The following is a 19,926-nucleotide window of genomic DNA, read 5'->3' as shown; positions in this document are numbered from 1 at the left end:
ACTACAGATGGAAAAGTAAAAGTTAGGGCAGTTTAACCGTTATCTTAAGTTAGGAGAGCTTATTCAAGGTTTTGGGAAGGTATGACACTTGTGTATAATACAGATTTCTAATCTTAATTTAAGATAGGAACACAGACTAAGAAACTGGATTTTTTTTTTCTTCCAAAAATCAGGTCCCAACTGCAAGTTAGGAAGTTTCTGTAATACAACCCCTGGGCAAGAGACACAGTGAATGCAAGTTAACTAGTTAGATAACTTCACTAATCATGGATACTTGCAAATACACTATGTTTTAAAAGTAGAAAGTAGTCGCACAGAGAGAAAATAGAAATCATTTATAGAAATCAAACATTTTATTGCATCAGGAATCAAATCATATGGTGCCACAAGACACCAAGCCTTACAATATACCGTCAAATTTAAATTAAAGGTGAGTGCAAATAGAAAATTCTGCATATAATCCTTTGAAAGACAGTCCAGTACTCCAGTAGCAGACCCGGCCACACCTAAACACACTGGTGAGACAAAGTGTGGACAGATCTTCATACTAAAGCTGCCTCAGAGCCTCATTATAGCTGCACCGTGCCACTGAAAATATAGATCAATATATACTATGTCTGTATAAATGAATGTTCAAATGCTTCAGACATCTCTGCAATTAACAAATGCCATCAAAATATCCAAGATATAATCTTGTGCAAGCAAAATGATTCAGCCCTAAGCTGCTGTGTGAGTGTTATGTAGGTGAAGGGAGGGCAGCAGGACCACCACAGACCACCACCACAGCTGCTCTCCGCCTTCAAACACACCACTCCAGTCTGCCTCTTAAAACACTTTTTATTTATTCAGCACTGAAGCTACACCATAAACTTTTCTCCCTCCCCACTCTTTTTTTTTTTTTTTTTTTTTTTTTTGTCTCCAGTGGTTTAAAATTGATCCTTGAGACTAAATAGAGCAGCTTTAAATACATGCGTGGATTTAATTTGAATTAGGACCATCGCAGCGTGATTTTCTGTTTTGTATGAATAGCAGAGGAACATTCATTGTGTTTGGTTTCTGGAATATTCTTTCTGCCTCACATCAGGTAGCAGGGAGAGATTGGCTGTACATGTGTGTGTGTGTTTGTGAGTGTGTTGATGTATGTGTGCCTTGTATGCATGTGTATTTGTGTGCATGTGCTGTGTGTGTGTGTCCGTGAGCAAGTGTGTGTGTGTGTGTGTGTGTGTGTGTGTGTGTGTGTGCAGGCGCATGTGTGCGAGGCTGCTGCCATGCCTACGAGATGGGGGATGGTAGCAGCACAGCCAGCTATTTTTCTTTCTTTCTCTCCTGAACATCAAGTTTGGTCTCCCATCAGCCTCGTCCTCCACAGAAAAATGGCTGTTGGTTAAAGATGTGCTGCAAACCTCTATTGATAAACCAGCGTATTAAATGCATGATTATTGATTAACTCAGTATGGAACAGATGAGTATTGATCCATGAAAATATCATGTCAATTAACCAAAACATCGTGGATAAGAAGATCTATCGAATAGCATAGATACAGATGTTTATTAATGAGCTAATACATATATGAATATTAGCTGAATAAGATATTGTGGGTGCAGATGTTTCTTGATTAAAATATACTTGATACAGTTTTTAATTGACAAATCTGTTGATTAGCTCACATATGACATATACAGATGTTTCATTCGTAAAAAACAGAATGCATATGTTTCATGACTAAGTAAAAGATTGGATATTCAGGTTTTTTTTACTGGCCAAGATGATTGACACTAATTGCCTGTTCACCTCTTCCACATTTCTCACCCTTCTCTCTGTACTTGCATGTTCTTAGTCTGTTGAAAGCCAACACGGTTACTTTTCAAACTACCTGCTCGTAACACAAATGTAAACAAGTGAATGCACCTCTCAGGTTCAGCTTTTTAGGTTTAAAGGGATAGTTCGGTGTATTTGAAGTGAGGTTGTATGTGGTACTTATCAATAGTAAGCATATTAGCCACAGCAGATGGCAGTTAGCAAGTCCACAGTTTGGAGAAGCAGAAGCAGAAATGGTATTTTGGCCACTTAAAAAAAAGTCTACCTGAAATCAATATCGCTTTAAATGTATACTACATTTAGAATATTTTCAGTGTAGGACAATCTTTTCTGTCCATTATTTAACACAAATGTTGTTCTTTCCAAATCAACCAAATTCCTTTGGCTAAATCAGTAATTTTACCTTGGAGAATACATGAGTTGCTGGTCTATCACTGCTTCGATCTATTAGTTTTCTTGTGTACTTGTATAACTATGGCGAATTTTAACAAGCCCTTTGAAACACAGAAATCACACAATAACACAAACAAACTAAGAGATCAAGGCAGCAGTAGACCAATAATTCCTGTGTTCTGTGAGTAAAATTACTGATTTTACCCGTGGAGTTTGGTTGGTTTGATACAAGCGATACTTGGCTCATATATAATGGTGGTTTCCTGTTGGAAAAGACTGCCTGACGACAGGTAAAATGGTAAAAAATATTCTAAATATAGCATAAACTCAAACTGATATGATTTTAGGAGATTGAATATATCCTTAAGTATTGGATATTCAGTTTTTTTTATGGCTAAGATTCTGTTCAGTTCTCATCTTTCTCACTATACTTATGTGTTCATAGAAATTGAAATATTTCTCAGAAATTGATGAAATGCTATATCTGCATGAAACATGAAGCTGAACAGGTGAACATACTTCTCAAGGTCAGTTTTTTAGTTATACAGGTATAGTTCATATTGTTTCATATGGGGATGAATGTGGTATTTATTGATAGTCAGTGCATTACTGACAGTAGATGGTGGTGATTTGGAGAATCAGAGAGGAGTACCTGCACAGCAGCTAAGCAGTGTACTGCTGTTGACAGGGGTAGGAGCAAAACCTATTTTAGCTACTTGAAAATAAGGTCTATGTGAAAAAAACAACAAAAAACTGAAACTGACGTATGTTATATAAGCCAAGTATCACTCTCTCCAAACCAACCATACCGCTTTTCCATACATTCCATACATTATGAAATAACAAAACCAGGAAATGCTGGGTTTTCATCAGCCATAATTTGACACAATCTCTGTAAAACAGAAAGTAAACATGATACAGTAAACTAAAGCAGATAGCAGGATGTAAAAACAGCAACACAGCAGGAAACTAAACTTCAAACCGCAGAGATTGAGTTAGAAGGTACAAAGTACTGAGAGCTGATGACAGAGGCTTTCTCTCTGCTCACACGAGAGGTAGGCAGGAGGTTTGTCGCAGGTTGGCTGCAGTCGGTGAGACATCACCACGGCCCACATGGAGGCGGGTCAGGCTCGCTGTGGCCCCGCTCCAGAAATGGTCCCATCTCGGGCACGGTTTGGCACAGCTCAGCACATTACAAGTGGTAATGGAAATGCAAATCAGTGTGGCACGGTTTAACTCGGTAAGGCCGAAAGTGCCAGTTGAAAGTTCCACCAGCATCCTTTGGCAAAAACACTAATTTTACCTCACAGAACACGGGGGGTTGCTGGTCTACTACTGCCTTGATCGTTTACTTTGTTTGTGCTATTGTGTGACTTTGATGAATTCAAACTAACCATTTAAAACACACAAACCAACATTTTGAGGCAGCAGTAGACCAGCAGCTCCTGTGTTCTCTGGGTTAAAATTAATGATTTCTCCTATGGAGTCTGGTTGGTTTGGAGAGAGTAAAATTTAACTTCTTTAAGTGTGGTTTCCCATTAGAAAAGGTCGTCTGATGGAAAGGTTAATCAGTGAAAATATTCTAAATATAGTGTGCAATTGAACTGATATTGATTTGTTCAGGTGGTTATTTATTTCTTTTATTTCTTTTATTTTTTGAGTGGCTGAAATACCTTTTGTTGTTGACCTCGTCCACAGCAGTACATTGCTTAGTGTCCGCACTGGTGCTGCTGCTGCTTCTCCTACCTGGGGGGAACTGACTGGCATCTGCTGTAGGCGTACTTTCCAACCTTGAGATCTCATAAATCAAGAGGACTTCAAAACCAAAAGTTTGAGTTTCAGAGATGTTCTTTCCACTACTTTGGTGACTTTTAAAGAATAAAATAACACACTGCAGCAGCATTTTTTTGTGTGTTAGATAAATTACTTGTAATTCTCAGGAGGAAATGCAGAAACTAATATTCTAATATTCATCAGTTTTTTTTCATGCATTTATTCATTCCTGCCCCTTAATGAAAATTGACATCACAGATTTCCTTTGCATGCCCCTTTTCTTCTTCCCAGCAAGTCTGGTTTGGTATAGCTGTATTGTTCTCCAGGAGGAAAGAGTAGACTTCGGAGTTATAGGGGCTGTACACGCTGTACAGTGCCAGAGACGAGTTGTGATAATGAAAAGAGAAAAAAAAAAGGTGTGAAAATTTGTCACAACTCGAGAGAAACACAGGAAAATTGTGATCCCAGGTGGAAATAGGAAGAGCAAAATTGTGAAGGCTGGCAAGTGTGACTGTAGGTACACTGACAAGAACCTCATACAATCCTACATCAAATAATCCAAACTATACCTGTAAAATGCTACACAGTGTTTTTCTTCTCAAACTTACCTGCATGTAACATGAAGGTAAACAGGAGAACGCACATTTGAGCTTCAGCTGTTTAGGTTTAATCTGTTCAAACTGCTGAGTTATACTTCTTAATTTGCTCTTTGTCTGCGGTTTGACAGATACCAGATGGTGATGGGGTTTGACGACAGAGCTATTTTTGGATAAATGAGCTCTGATAAAATAGTGCAGATAACAAACCTTTGAGCGCCACAATGACGCCAATGAGTGAAAGAAAGTAAAAGAACTGATTGTGTTCTGACTTGAATCTAACCAGCTGCTAACACTGTTGAAATGAATACATGAAAACAGCAACATCGTCAGTGTTAATAACCAAATCTGTGCCAGTATTTGTGTTATTCCATCCCCATCAGAGTTAATTTAACACTTTCAGATAGTTTTGAACAGCCTCCAAGTTATGTCTGCTCAATGAGTGCATAATCAACACTCAGAATAATTGTCTCTGAACAATCAACACTTATGAAAACTGGGAGTTTTGCTGTGTGGAAGAGGAGAAGTTTATTCCATATTTTGTGCACAACAGTTTTCTCGCTCTTTTTTTTTTTTTTTTTTTTTTTTTTTTTTGTCTGGGGAAAGTTTTGCACCTGACTTGTTGTGATGCCATCATGCCGCAGTGCAGGCAAGCTAATGAGCTGGCCGGTCCATCCAAAACCCAAACTAAACCTGAAATCCCTTCAGCAAATGTTTGCCACATTGTGGTGCAAAACCCACAAACACTGGAGCCCTGAGTGTCCAAACACATCGACACACAGATGAGAGGCCTGTTTATATTTCACCCATTCTTGAGAAATGGGGCAAATCATGTCCTACCAAAATTTAACAAAACAAAAAAATAATAATACCAACACTCTAATGCCATTCCTGTTTTATAGTGAAAATGTATTGCTTAAGGATTTATATATTAATTACAAGCTTTGCTTTATTCTTTTTTTATTTCTAAACTTGCTCTGTGCAAGAAAACCCCCTTGTCCCAGACAAGAATTCACAACTTTAAACAATTTAAAAATGTGTTAAAAATGTACAACTAACCTTACCCACTGATTTAAAAAAAAAAATGTGTAGAAATGTGCTATTATAATTGTCTTTGTTTTAAAATATTATTTATTTATTTATTTATTTATTTATTTATTTTGGTTGTGTCCCAGATTTCAACTCCAACAGTTACAAAAGCACAATTTAGTCAGGCATAAAAAAGGTTACCTATACCCTAAGGACCCCTGTCTCACTTCCTGGTTTAAAAAAGGCGGGAATGCTGCTCAAGTACAGGTAAACTTTCTGTTCTTTGACAATTTGTCAAACAATATCGCTATCAGATGAGTCTCAACCATAATATGTCATTTCCGTAGCCCTTCCAAACATTTTGTCAACTCCGTAAGATGTCAGATATTCCATCTGATGCCTACATTAAATAAAAAATGTGATCACTGGACCATTACAAGGTTTAATAGCTAAGAGTCTGATCTTTTAAAATATACTCTCCAGCATAATTGTGGGGTAAAAATAAATCCCCCCCTCAGAATACAGTTTTGTCCCAGTTTCTAATCACTTTATTCATAAGAAATTCTCCTGACTTTAGTGCACTAATGTTTGCAGGTTGGGTAATTAGGATCCTGCTATGTGCACATTGGCAGCCACTGGGTCTAACCTCGGCGCGACCTCTTTCTGTCTGTGGAATGTTGGCCGCCATTCGCGCTCACCAACCGTTGGCCAGCACCACCACCGCCGCCGCCGCTGCCGCCGCACCAGCGACTGCAGGAGACAACCGAGGGGCATTTTGTCAGCACTTGGCAGTTGGCGCAGCTTCCTCACTAAGAAAACATATCCAAAACATCTGCAGCAGAGTGAGCAGAGAGAGGAGAGGGGAAGGAGGTTGATGGGGGGAGGAGGAGGGTGGCGGCGGCAGTGGCGGTGGTGGTGGTGGTGGTTAGAGGGATGGGGAGATGTGGTGAGGTGGAGGGGGGTGGGGGGGCAGAGATGTGGGGGCGGCAGGCAGCAGAAGTACGTCTGCGCTGCAAATCTGACGAGGACTTTTGAAAGGCTAAATCCCAAAGAGAGCGCTGCTGCCTCGGCTTGCTGCACTACAAACAGCCAGAGCGGAGACAGGCAGGCAGGCAGGCAGGGCTGTTTCACTGGAGGTGCTCCTTCTCCACCAGAGAGAAGAACAAATAATTATAATGATAACCTCTGTATGCTGTACCTGACAAATGTTGCAGATGGAACATATTTACAATGAAAAAAGTGCAGGAATATTTCATGTGTAAAGTGTTGGTGTTATTATTTGAGATGTTTTCATGGTGTAAATGCTGCCTTGGCTTCAGCATTTCATGGAGAGGCGCTCATTGAAGGTTGCAGTCTGTGTGTATGTGTGTAATTGTGTGTCTCTACATGGTTTTATTTATTTATTTATTTATTTTGCTCCACCATTTCCACAATTTTCTCCACCACTGTCATGGTGTATTTGAGGGGTGGAGAATAACATTTAGTTTGAAAAAAATCTCATTTACAATTAGGGGTGTGTGTTTTTCACATTACAACTCATATCACCTCTTTTATGAATATTATTTTTGTGGATTACATTTCCTTGTTGAGACAAGACAGACGGGGAGGAGAAGGGGAGGGGAGGGGGAGGAAAAAGTAAGAATTGTCATGTTTATGATTAGGTCCAAACCACACTGAACACTATAATTGGCTCTTATTCAAAGATGCCTGACAAGCCGAGCTCTCCCACATTTTTGTTTGACAGCGAAGGGAACGGGACGGGGACATCTTCTTGTCTGTGAACAATTCAATCCTGCGGCGACACCAGTTTACAATCTGTGCGATTGCTAATTACTTTGAGACGTAGTCAGTTACTGATTACAAATTACACATCAAGTTTTGTAATTAGTAACGTAATCCAATGAATCACAAAAGACTATCACCTAATCCAGATAGTTTGGATTATTTCAAAATCAAGCATTGATTGATTATTCTAAAATAACTAGAAAAATATAAGTTCCACTTTTCTATTTATTTGTAAACATCTCAAAACATTTTCAATATAAATTAAATGCATTTTTGTATAGAGTTCTTTTGCGTGTCAGACATGGTTTTCATAAATGAATTAAATAGAGCATTGGATATTTTGGCTGAAACTAACCAATTATTTTCTATGTCAATTAATTCGTTGATCATTTGCCCAGTTAATTGATTAGTTCGCTCCATAAAATGTCAGAAATTGGTGTAAAATGTTAATCAGACCTGAGATGACGTCCTCTAATGTCCCAAAAGCCAAAGACATTTAGTGTACTATCAGTGAGGAGTAAAGAAACCAGATAATGTTCACATTTAAGAAGCTGAAATCAGAGAATTGGGACATTTTTTAATTAAAAAATGGCCCAAAACATTTAATTGATTAATTAATCCTGTCACAGTCTTGTCACTGGAAAATTAGATCCAAACGTGGAGTACACAGACGTACGTCAATTATCGATGTAAACGATTGTTTAGTTGTTTGGTCTAAAAATACCAGAAAGTGGTGAAAATGTCAATCAGTGCTTCTCAAAGCCCAAGATGATGTCCTCAAATGTCTTGTTTTGTCCACAACCCAAAGATATTCCATTTACTGTCAGAGAGGAGTAAAGACACCAGAGAATATTCACATTTCAGGAGCTGAAATCAGAGAATTTAGATATTTTTTCTTAAAAAAAAAAAAAAAAAAAGACTCAAAACAATTAATTAATTAATTAATCCTGTCACAGTCTTTTGGGTAACCATTATTTTCATTATCCATCAATCTGTTAATTATTTCCTTGATTAATCAATTAGTTGTTTGGTCTGAAAGTACCGGAAAATGGTGAAAAATGTGTTTTGTTTTGCAGAACCCAAGATAATATCCTCAAATGTCTTGTTTTGTCCACAACTCAGAGATATTCAGTTTACTGTCAGAGAGGAGAAAAGAAACCAGCAAATGTCCACATTTAAGAGGCTGGACTTCAGATTTTTTTTCTTTGCTTTTCAAAAGTAATTGATGATCAAAACAGAGGCGATTCATTTAATATTTGAAAATCAATGGTTTAATCGAGTAATTGTTGCAGCATTGTTGGTTATCATGTAAAAAAAACTTTAGTTTTAAAGTTGCCATATTTTAAAGATGTAATCAAGTAATCCTTTGCAATGTAACTATAATCCAATTACACATTTTTCAAGTGTAATCTGGGCTGAGTAGTTACTTATTTTTTGTAATATGATTATGCAATCCAAACTACATGTAATCCATTACTACCCAGCCCTGCTAATCCCATTGTAACAGTGGAGGTAATCTACACGTGAAGGTGCTGCGATCTCTCTGACTGGACTGGATGGAAAATGGGATTGTATCCTATCCCTCCCTTTCAATCAGCTAAATCTCATCATAATCGCCACCACTGAGCTTCAATAACCGTGATTATATACATGTATAATGTGAAAAACACATCAGGAGAAACATATTCCCCTCCTCTGCCTGCATGTTGTGTTCATGTGCAGGCTGAGTATTGTTTTTTTCCAGAGTAAATACGACCCTGTTGGAGGCATGAATCATACTCAGCATCGCTGGGCAACATGATTCATCAGACCTCTTGTCATTTTGTCCTGAAACTACACAGTCTCTAAAACCAAATGGGTCACATTTAGAGACATTTTGAAAACATTTACAGAACCAAATTAAGGGTTAAAGGTCACTTTCTTTTTTGCTCCTGTGCCATTATGTCTGCTCATTCTTCTAATACTACGAACATGTTTTCACCCACTCTCCTCATTTATGGCGAAGCGTGTTTGCAGGCACTCTCTTTAATTTACATAAAACATGAAATAGTTCTCCGCTCGCTGGAATGGTGATTACAGCATCCGACCGAATCCTTTCCAGTGGCTCAGTGTTTACTCTCCATCGCCTACAGACCTTAACGTGTGGACGCCGATAGATGGAGCTGTGGGTTTGAGGAGGAATGAAAGAAGGAGGAGGAGGAGGAGGTGGAGGAGGAGGAGGAGGAGGAGGAGGAGGGAGGGTGACTTTCTCAACACTTGAAGTTGAGACAGAAGTGTGGAAAAGCCACTGTTTCTAAATCTACGGGGCAACTCATTAGCGGCTGTAGCCACTGATGTCCCTGCGTCTGTAACCGTGTGTGTTTACATTTGGCGGAGGGAGATGGAGGCTTTTGTGCTACACACACTATCACCACGTGTCCCCGAAGACTGTGTCGCCATTAAGTTAATGATGGCTTCTTGATGATTCAGGGGGAAAATAAGTGTTTTTCTTAGGTAGTGGTCACTTTACTTAAAGGGATGGGGAGACGTCTCAGGAAACACACTCTGGGGACCACTGTGTTTATATGTGTGTGTGAGGTTGTTTGTGTGCTGATTTGCAGCACGTGTTGGCGTGCATGCTCGTGCACTTCTCTGTGTGTGTGTGCGTGTGTGTGTGTCTGTCAGGTTTCCTGCTGCGCGGTGCGGCTGGGAGCCCTAGCGAGGGTAAAATTCCATTCTCTCGGCGGAGCAGCATTCTGCATGAGCCAATTCCCAGGAGACACTGCTCTGCATGTCCTCCAGACAGCCAAGCTGAGGCACAGGCTCAGGCTCGCTTATTAACTGACCTGAGGGGGGGCGGCGGTGGTGGTGGAGGAGGGAGGAGGGAGGGGGAGGGAGGGGGAGGGGAGGGGGGGCAGAGATGGAGAATGGAGGAGGAGGGAGGGAGGGTGAGCCCAGGGAGGCAGGAGGAGGAGGAGGAGGATGAGGAGGAGGAGGAGGAGGCGGTGGGTGAGGAGGGAGAGCTGGGGGGGAGGTGGTGTTGGGAATTATGGGTTTGTGTGTGCATGTGTGTGCGTGGGAGTGTGCGTGAGGCTGAGTGTGATCAGGGGTGATGGGTTGTGGGGATATGAGCGTGTGTGTGTGTGTGCGTGCGTGCGTGTGCTAGCTTGTGTGCGTGTGTGTGTGTGTGTGTGTGTGTGTGTGTGTGTGTGTGTGTTTCAGAGGCAGAACTGGTTGAAAATATTAACTCTTTGCTCGCTGGGCGGCTTCGCTGTAAAATTCAGCATAAGAAAAGAAGAGTGGATGTCTAACAAGCTGCACCGTGTGTTTACATCCTATTAAATTCATCGTCAGCTATTTAGATGATTCATAAAAAATTTTTAGTAATTTTTTAAGGAAAACAGTGAAAAATCTCTGATTTTAGCTTCTGAAATGTGAATATTTTCTGTTTTCTTTAGTCCTCTATGATAGTAAAGTGAATATAGTTGGGTTGTGGACAAAACAAGACATTTGATGACACAATTTTTCAAAAACTAATCAGTTAAAGCTATAATATGTAACATTTACACATGCAATGCCAAAAAATGCTAGACTAGGACTTAAGGCTGAGTATCAGTACGACAAGAAGGAAATAACCCAGTACCAAGCAGTGTTATAACTTCTCCAGTCAAATGATACCTGCATTCAATACTTTTTTTCACCCAGATCTAGAAAAGAAAGACTATTTGTTGTATGATTTTGCTCGCAGCCAATCACCGCAAGCATTCAGTTTAATGCAGCATGTGATTGGCCCACTACTGCAGCTGCGTACATACAGTCTGCGGTCGAGGAGTCGAGTGCGATGTATTTGATGCAGGTGGCCCTTCAGCGTGCCAAGATGTCACAAAAACATTCAAAAGTATGGAGGTGGACAACGAGGCATTGGCACCGACTGTTCAAACTCAGAGAAATCTGTAATTTATTCAAGGTAAAGGTTTTTTCTGCTATCTGTTGCTAGCTGGTAGTTAGTTGCTGAACTTTGAAATATATAATCTTACCAGCAGGGATATACCTGAATCCAAGTATGTTATTTAGGAAAGTACAAATAATGTGATGGAACCAGATATTTCTTCTATCCAAAGTTGCTCATTATTCAGAAAAAGTCAGCTCCATGATTACCTCAGCATAGTTAAAATGGTTGCATCCGCTTCAATCAGTTGCTGATTTAATGCACCACAGTTATTTCCTTCACTGAAGGATCTTTCATATAGTTGTATATCTTTACTGTACAGTTTCTATTTCCAATGCAAACAGAATCTTTCTATTTATCAAACATTTTTTTTCAGTTTCTGACTTTTCAGTATCCCCCAATTAAAGGGAAGGTGGTGGTGGCTTCAGACAGTCCACAAAACTGTCCTACTGTGTAGGTAAAAATAAAGAGAGAGACAGATGAACAGTACAGAATAAGGATGTGGAAATATTTAATTATATGCCAGTGTTGAATCTTTGTGATGTAATTGTTGTCCTCAGTAGAGCAACAATTACACTTCTGATGAATATTATGTTAGAAATTAAAAATATGCCAGACTTCTGGTATAAACCACGCCCACTTCTGTTCTTCCATCCAAATACAGACACAGATCACTTTGTTGGTTCAACAGATACAGATACAAATAATGATATCTCTGTGCATCTCTGTTGCCAGTTACTTTGATAATGATTAATTGTTTTGAGTCATTTTCTGAATAACTCTGATTTCATCTTGGGCTTCCAGAAACACTGATCAACTTTTTTCACCATTTTCTGGTATTTGTAGACCAAACTGCTAATTGATTGATAGAGAAAATAATCGCCAGAATAATTGATGGTGAAAATAATCGCCAGTTGTAACTAGGGGCATGATGACATACCAGTAGTGACAATAACCATGATATTTTAAAAATGAGTAGTAATATCAAGTTAATAATACACATATGATAATATTGTACAAATTATCTGATGCCTGTTAAACATACTGTATGCTCTTAAAGCAAAGTTAAAGATGAATCGACTGATTGTCTTCTTTATCTTGTTTTCTACTGCTTCTGGTCTGAGAGCTTCCAAACAAAATGACAAAGAAAGTGTCTTACATTTTATTGTCTTCATGATAAATTATTTTGGCCATGATGATTGTGTAGTAAAACTCCGATGTTGTGACACTCCCAGCTGCAGCCCTACTTGTACGCAACACAAAGACATGTCACCCCCTTCTTAAAAAGGCTGCCAGCCTGGTTAATCATTTCAAATATGTAGTTTGCCTTTTACTGAACTTGAAAACAAGTAACCTTACCAGCTATGTGTTCTGTCTCTGACATTTTCCTCAGCATCTTTCTTTGTAATTGATGCCCAAATGCTCCATAATGGCTGCATGTCATTTCACCAGCAGAGTTCAGAGAATTGGTGCAAACATGAATATAAACTCCACCTTTGCACACACAGGCTATTTCTGACATAGAACTAAAAGCCTCTACTTCCTATATTAATCTATTTACACTAATTCGTCATCCCTGTGTGCAAATATTAGTTTGTAGTTTTGTGTGTCTTCCCATAATTGCTTGACACGACTGTAAGACTCATTTGTCACCGGTACGAGGAAATAGCATAATTGAAAAGTGCTTTTCAATTACAATTTGTTTAACTTAAATAATTAAATAAAATATGGTGCTTCAAAGTTTTACTTCTTTTTTTTATTATTATTCCATCCAGCAGTGAAGAGGAAAGAGAGAGAGGAGGAAAAAAAATCACTCACGGCAAAATGCAAATGAGCCTGGAAGCTATTACGATGCTAATGAGATTCCACCATAGAAGTTGCTGCTCCGGCATCCGGGGTATATTTCATCCATATTTGGAAAACAATTGTGTGCTCAAAATAGAGGACACACTTCCCAGTGTTCACAGTTGAGTTAGTTTTTACTTTCAGCAGCGTCCACAACGAGCTGGAATCTGGTCAGAGTCAGATAGGAGGTGGCTTTACTTAGTTTTACTGAGCTGCCATTGAAACAGCAGCGGTTTATTTGCAGTCTTACCATCATGTTGCAGTGTGAAATCCTGCTCTATTTTTAGCTCTTTGTCTGTCTCATCATTGCTTGTCAATCACCAGCAAAATCCTTTTATTAATATCACAATCAAACTCTTCCTCCTGGCTTCAAAATATCACAAACAATCTGCATGTTGGCACATGTTTCACTCAAAAAAGAAAAGGCAAATGAGTGTGATTGTTTACACCAGCAGCAGCAGCAGCAGCGGCAGCTACATCAAACACAGCTACAACTTTATATCTTCACGCTCGGCTGTGAAACAGGATAAGACGTGTTCCAGGTCCTTCCGAACAGGAGCAGCACCGGTGCGTTCAGGTGCAAAACCTGTAGCACGAGCTGCTATGGGTGTGTAGTTTGTGCGCTAAAGGCAGGCAGGTAGGTAGGTAGGGAGATAGGGTATGTTACCATAGTAACACCAAGAGGGAACCCAGCAGAAGCAGAGTGTCTATATGTGTCCTGACCCATTTCCATTCTCATCCACAAGTGTTTTGTCTCCCTCACCTTGCTGGTTAACAACTAAAAGCACCTCTCCTTCATCCTTGATGCATTTTCTGCATTTAACAAATGGTCGAGGCTCGAAACATTCAGCAAACACGCGCAGGATACAACTCCACAAACTCAAGGTGCATTTGGTTTCCTATTCAGCTCAATTCAATTCAACTTTGCTGTCCCTGAGGACAAAAACAGCCCCGTGCGCAGAGGAATAAAACATAAATACACCAAAGTATGGAAAACAAAGTGAAGAAATAAACTGTCAACACTTTTAATCGAATTGCGCTGAATTACATCGCCCTCCTCAAAAGGAGCACAGACTGGTGTTACACTGAAGAATTAAAGGTTTCCTCACGCTAATTTTACCATTTAGTTTGTCATTCAGAACAGAAAACACTTCACGCTGGATTCTCAAATAAGGGACAAAATGGTGGAAAAAGTGGATTTACGAGATAGGGGCTAGCTGGTTAGCATGCTAACTTCGGTAGATATCTCTGCAACACAGTACACAGACATCAAAACTATTGTTTCTTCAGATTCTATTGATAAATTTAGTTAATTTTCAGTGTTTTAAAGTAAAATTCTTTTAAGTTCAGACCCATATTAAAGCTACTAAATACCTAAAATGTTTTCAAATGACAAATTACTTGTATTTTAATGAAATACATCATCTAATATCAGTATTTTGTATTTTATATTGATTCATTTGATGAACAAGATACTTTTGATGAATTCATATCAGTTTGTATAGAATGCATTACATTTTCAGATTACAATTTACTTGTATTTTAAATTTTCTTACATACGTATTTTGTATTTTATTTTGATACACTGGATGAGGAAGTATTTGGAATTTGTAACAAGATATTTTTAAAGGAAATGCACCGATACCTTGAATAAATGACTGATTTCTTTGTGTTTGAACACTGTTAGAAACTTTGTATGAACAAAAATAGAGTATGAAAAACAAGGTAGAAAGTACTGACATTTTCATCTGTTGAAATGCGCTGAAATACGTCCTTGTCCACAAAGAGAGCAAAGACTGGAGTTACCTTAATTAAAAGCTGCAAAATTAAAGGTTTTCTCAGATTAATTTAGCCATTTAGTGACTCAACCTTTAGTGAAAAAAAAAAAAAAACAGAACAGAAAATGCTCCCACCTCAGAATAAAAATGATCATTCTGGTCAGTTCAGTTAAAGATCATCAGCAATGTAAAACAGTGGAGTAACTGTACATGTAGTACTGTGAAAGCCACACAGCAACGTCACCAGTCTTATTCAATCTGGCAACCTTTGTTGTATGTTACAGCCTTCTCTCTCCGTTATTTCGTTCCTGCCTTTGCTGTTCATTAAAGGTGAAAAATACCAGAAAATAAGGGAGCATCAAAGGAGTTTTGAGTAGTAAATTACATTATTACAAGACTTAACATGTATATGTTAAGTGAAATCTCTCTTCTTTGTTTGAAACTTTGTGTCCTAAAGCAAGGAATGCTTTGTGTGGTTAACCCTAAGAGCTTTTAAAGGGATAGTTCAGATTATTTTAAGTGTGGCTGTATGAGGCACTTATTGATAGTGAGTGTCGATAGATGGTGGTCGGCACGCTTCCAGATTGGAGAGGCAGAGAGGAGTTTCGTGCAGTGGACAGGTTCAGCAGAAACACGAATTTGATCAACTTAAAGGGATAGTTCACCCAAAAATTAGAATTCAGTCATTATCTACTCACCCTCCTGCCGACTGAAGGTTGGGTTTAGTTTTTTGGTCCACAAAACACTGCTGGAGTTTCACAGGAAAACCGTGCTGCAGAATCTCCCAAACAGTGGAAGTGAATGGTGACCAGTTTTCAAACGTAAAAAAAGAACAGAACGAAAATATATAATGCCTCCATGCTGCTCATCTGGTGTAATCCAAGTCTCCTAAAGCCCCAACATACCAAGTTGACTAAAAAATGTCATCTACACCATGTTTTTAGCCTGAATCTTCACTGTAGATCTTTAGCTTGAAGCTACTCTCATGTGTACATTCATACCATCTGAACTGGGTGTGTGTGTGTGTGTTGTGACAGTGTGCAAACAGCATGTTGGGACTATAGGAGACCTGGATTGCACCAGGTCATCAGTATGGCGTTATTTTATGTTTGTTTGTTTTTTCCCATCTGTTTTTTACATTTGAAAACTGGTCACCATTCACTTCCATTGTTTGGGAGATTCTGCAACACTGTTGTCCTGTAAAACTCCAGCTGTGTTTTACACACTAATAAAATAAACCCAATGCTCAGTTGGCATGAGAGTGAGTAGATAATGACTGAATTTTCATTTCTGGGTGAACTATCCCTTTAAGAAAGGCCCATCTGTTAAAAAATGTCATTATCAATTCAAGTGTATGCTATATTTAGAATATTTTCCCTGCTTTACTTTGCTGTTAGACAGCGTTTTCCAATGTGAAAACACTGATATATATATATATATATATATATATATATATATATATATATATATATACATATACATATATATATATATATATATATATATATATATATATATATATATATATATATATATATATATATATACATATACATATATATATATATATATCACTGAACTATCCCTTTTAAAGGATATATTTTTGTTATTGTCGACAAATCCCATGCGGAAAAAAACAAAACAAAAACAATGTGTCCCTTCCCTGTCGGTGGAACTCAGACTCAAGCCCATAAATTCCTACAGAAGACATAAATGTTTAAAAACAGGTCACGTGCTGTATGTATGGCTTTATAGTTTTCAGGATATGTTATTCAAATGGGAGTGAATGATGCATTTGTTGGGGACTATTTTTAGTTGCAGATTAATGTCAGTGATGGAAAGTAACTAAGTACATTTACTCAAATACTGTACTTAAGCACAGTTTTCACATACATGTTCTTTACTTGAGTATTTCTATTTTATGCTAATTTCTACTTTAACCCCACTACATTTATTTTACTGATATTTACAACAGTGTAGTTACTTTTTACATTTAAAAAAAACATATGATATGCTCACATTATGTGATCCAGTACTATACTGGCATGAAATATGTCTCATATCTACTACTAACATTACAATATCTTATATAAAATAAAACCATAGTGGCACCATAAACATGTGATATAAAGCTTCCATAGTTTATTTTTGAAGTCCTCAAAAAGTATTTCTATTCAGCCTCTTTCCTTACACTGTGAGACTCCTTTAATTAACCTCAGCACTTCACCATGAAAAATAGTTAATTTCTTTTTATTTATTTACCCATTTGCTGCATATCATTTTTTGTATACAACCCTGTACTGTAAAATAAACTAAATTAACCTTGTAAAAAAAAGTAGGCTACATACTTTGCATGATGTTTTTGTGATAAAGACAGAATATTGTAGTTTTTCTATAATAATTTAACACTGTAAATGAGGCTATTCTGAATATTTCACTTTTGATACTTAATGTACATTTCTCTGATAATGTTTCTGTACCTTATATTTAGTAACATGTTAAATTATTTGAGTATTGAGTAATTGAGTATTTTAAGACTATAGTATTTCTACTCAAGAGTACCTCTTGATTACTCCAGATTTGTAGCTGTAGTGAGTATTTAAGGCTGCAGGATGGTGAATGTGGGTCCGATTCAAATTGAACTACATTGTCCATGTTGATATTAGTGAAGGAACATGTCGCCCAGTGCAACAGTGTGTCTCATTCTTGTGCTTTTAATAGTTTTTGGACGACAATGGAGCTCTGTGGCACAGAGGAATAAGATGTGCCAGGCTACATAGACAACACTTGTTAGCAGGATCAATTCGTTGTTGGTTTTGGCCTTTCATTCAGTATCACCAGCCTTATCCTTTTGATCAATGGGTGTAATATGTGTAATTTTAATTTGACACTGATTGATTTTACCTGTGACCTTCCTGGTGAAGCAGTTAATCTAATTTGTGATTTTAAATGCAAGCTTTGGATGTGGTTGGTTTGCGTTTTTGTGCATTTTCGATGTATAACATCTGGGAGAGGAGAGACTGTGGGTTGAAACAGAAAATCATCTTGTCAGTGTGGTCAGTGTGTTCACAGAGAGGCAGTGCTGAGAGTCTAACCTCACATATAGGTCCTGTTTACAACCCTCTGCACAATACAACCAAATTTACATTGAAATCTGTTAAATGAGCTGTTCACTTCAGTGTACTGTATAGCAGCCACACTCGAGTGGTAAGCGCTTTAGGCGAGCAACCAAATCCTGTTAGAAATGTCAATTGAAAAGGTCTTGAGATATTAAAAATGTAGTTTTTAATTAAAGGTTTATTAATAGATTTTTCAAACTTTTTTTTTAATTACCCGACCGGATGCCTGAGGCATTTGGATTACAACTTTTATCTCACTCGATTCAGACTGCCTCTCCCCATTCAGCCATTTTGGATTAAAAGTCAGACTTCATAAATGCTGTTCATTAATTCCCAGTGCGGGCAGTTAATGTGAGACTCGGTTGCAACGTTACGGCTGGTCTGAGTGTCTGTTTATTTTTAGATTCTTGTGGCTACTTTGCAGCCCAGGCCTAATCTGTCACGGAGGAAAACATGGAGGAAATCTTAATCGCTGTGCCAAAAAAAGATTTTCAATGCACCGTGGTGTGTCTGGTTTGGAAATTCAACATGTTAGTGACACATACTGTCACACTAAATGATGTTATTGACATGTGTTGCTCTGAGCAGAGTGTAAAATTGTTGAAATAAATTAGAACCAGGCTATGTCATGCTGTTTGCATACAGTGTTATTACCATGCATGTCGTGTCCATGTGTCGTAATATGCAAACTGTTGTGTTTTGAATTATAGACAGCGGCAGATATTTTCTGATCTTAGATTAAATCTATTAAAATATGTTATTCATCATTCAATAATAATCATGCAAGAAAGAAATGAAGGAAGTCACAAACTTAAGTAGAAGAACGCTCTTAGAAACAAAGAAGCTAACTAGAACCATGAAGGGTTCTCCTTAGAACCTGACATAAAGTGTTATACCTCTTTTCCACATTCTAAGGGTGCTACCACCCAGGGGATTCTAGCAAGAACCCTTTTATATTACATGGGAACACACCTAGCAAATCTAGAGAGAACTGTTAGGTTATATCTAAAACCCACCTAGGAGGTTCTACTGAAAACCATTTTATATTACAAGGGTTTTATCTAGAACCCACCCAGGGGATCTATTGAAAACAGTTTTATATTACAAAGGTCATATCTAGAACCCATTCAGTGGATTCTACCAAAAACCCTTTTATATTCCAGTGGTTTTAACTAGAACCAACAAATGGTGTTCTACAGAGAACCTTATACAATAGTGTAAAGAACCTTTGACAAGGGAGGTCTTCAAGGATTTAACTTGACTTGACTTTGTTTTGTTGGTGTTTGTTAAGTAAACTTAAAAACTGTTTTGCGTCTTATTAATTATTAATGATTAATCAATTGTTTGTCTTCAGCAATCAGTTAAGGAAAATGAAGAAAATTAGCAACCCCAGTAGGTGGCGCTCTTTACTTTGTGTGAGCAGCAATAGCTGCTAAATGCCCAGTATGTGTTCTGAGACTGCTCTGCTGGAGGAAACGATTTACTAATTGTGCAAAAAATACTTTTCTTTTCTGAAAAGATCAATGGGTGATAAGCGAATCTTGATTACCAACTGGGCAGAGTGGCCACCTGCCTCAGGCGCCGTCAGACGCACATTCACCACACATCTTTTGCTTTTGGTAATTTGATTAACTGCAAATTTATTGGGAAAATTGTACTTTATTTGTTTATTTTATACAGACAGTGTACATTAATGAATATCTTTATTAAAACACAAAATGTGAACATGCCAGATTTTAGCAAAAAAAAAAATTAGATCTGCAGTCCCTAGGCAGATAACCAAAATATACAAATATACAATACACAAGTAGAAAAAGACTGAATACATAGTGCAACATGTCAAATTAAAGGTAAATGTTTG

The sequence above is a fragment of the Lutjanus erythropterus genome, chromosome 5 (genome assembly GCF_056507025.1).
Source record: "Lutjanus erythropterus isolate fLutEry1 chromosome 5, fLutEry1.hap2, whole genome shotgun sequence".
Taxonomy (NCBI): Eukaryota; Metazoa; Chordata; class Actinopteri; order Lutjaniformes; family Lutjanidae; genus Lutjanus; species Lutjanus erythropterus.
Note: the sequence above shows the minus strand (reverse complement) of the source record.